Below are 2,092 nucleotides of genomic sequence, written 5' to 3'. Positions count from 1 at the left end.
GCTATGTAGTGGCCCTGGAAAGATATGAGATGATAAAGGAGGCAAACCCCATCGAATAGATCCCTGATGAGAAGAAAATAAAAAGCAAGATCTGCCAAATCAAACAGAAAAAGAAGAAGGAAAAGCAAGCAGCTGAAGGAGGAGCTCAAGGAGGTATTTCATTATGAATTTTGTACTTGTTCGAAGGTCAACATAAGTATTCGTCCAAAAAATAACAAAATCGTAAAAGAATTGCCATTTATTCACATGAAAGAAAGAAAGACAAAGCAAAAGAACAAGAAAATAAAGAGAAAAACGGACTGGAAAATGGTGCACTTTTCCGGAAAATGTAGCTGAAACTGCATTTTTCAAACGATCATAAAATCGATAAACGATCAGTATTTATACTGTTACGTCTCTGTGTTCGTTTGTTAATTTATTTCGGATAAAACTTTAACAATACAAGTCTTTCTTAAATAAAACTATTTTATTCTTTCTCAATACAACTTTGCAATACACTTAATTTCCACAGTCACTTTAACTTAAACACACGCTATAATTCACAACGATTCACGCATTTTACTTATGGTCACTACCGCGCTTGACTTAATTGTTTCTATCTCTGCCTGTCTGCAATTATCTATGCCGTCACTTCTTGCCGCTCTTATATATACAAAATAGAGGGCGTCTGGCAAACACTCGAACCTTCAGGAACCTTCTAGATGCTCATTACGTGTTACCAGTGTCACGTGACTTCCGCTGTCGTAACAATACCTAAAAAATAAAAACACCCTTGAAAACATTTTTCGCTGTTCAATTTTAGTATTAAATGCCCTATTTCAGGTTCAAATTCCACCGAAATCGGTAATATATCAGGACATTTTGACACCCCGAGGGATGTATTACGTGTTAAATGTAAGATTTCAATATGTTTAATACATTTGTTTCTATATTTTATATTGTTACGACAGCGGAAGTCACGTGACGCTAGTAACACGTCTTGAGATTCTAGAAGGAGCACGTCTGTTTCTGGCAACTCTAGTCTTCTCTACGCGCCCTGTATTTGTGTATATATAAGCCGGCAAATGAAATGACGGCATAGATAATTGCAGACAGGCAGAGATAGAGATAGACAATTGAGTCAATCGCGGTAGTGACCATAAGTAAAATGCGTGAAACGTTGTGATCTATAGCGTGTGGTTAAATTAAAGTGACTGTGGAAATTAAGTGTATTGCAAAGTTGTATTGAGATAGAATAAACTAGTTTTATTTAAGAAAGGACTTGTATCGCTAAAGTTACATCCGAAAGAAATTATACGGGAAATTAACAAACGACCAGAGACTTAACAATATGTTTTCAACTTAAATTAATAAATGACAGGCAGTTAAATTTAATATTTATTAATTTTGGATTTTGTGTTGTTGCATTAACTAATATTAGTTAGTCTGGAGTTTCTGAGACCAAGTGAAAATGATTCTACAGAGAATATAGATTGTTGCTGACCAGTGGGTATAAACTCCACCACTAGTCAATGTCATCCACGACATAAAGGAGATTGGAGGTGCCTTTGGTGGATGAAATCTACAGTTTGAAGCTGTCTCCTCTTTAGGAGAGATAGCAAATACCTAATCGAGGAAATAATGACCCATGCAGTAAATGAGAGCTTCTGTAGGTAGTGATACCACGAATTAAGTTTGTATGAAACTAGCTCATGAATTCACTCTGACAACGCATCATTCTGTCAATCGACAGCATGGATCATAAATTTGTGGGCACCAAAACCCTCTGGTGTCCATAATATCATGAGTGTCTGAACTGTATGATGGCTGAGATGCCAATGGAGATGTTATGTTTCGTTAGCTGCAGGTGTCTGTTGGCAGAATGAAACAAGGCCCAAACATTTAAGAGTACTACAGAGGAATACATGGACTGCTTCCTTAAACAGTTCAGGCATGTAACTACCTGCATTGATGAACTTGAGGACAGGCAATGACATGCTGGGTGTTGAGTGTGAGCAAACCAACATTTTACTCAGTCGAATATTTGATTGAGGTACAGCTTAGTGATTGCAATACAGTATTCCCTCGCTATTCGCGGGGGTTACGTTCTTTG

The sequence above is a fragment of the Limulus polyphemus genome, unplaced genomic scaffold (genome assembly GCF_000517525.1).
Source record: "Limulus polyphemus unplaced genomic scaffold, Limulus_polyphemus-2.1.2 Scaffold2384, whole genome shotgun sequence".
NCBI lineage: Eukaryota > Metazoa > Arthropoda > Merostomata > Xiphosura > Limulidae > Limulus > Limulus polyphemus.
Note: the sequence above shows the minus strand (reverse complement) of the source record.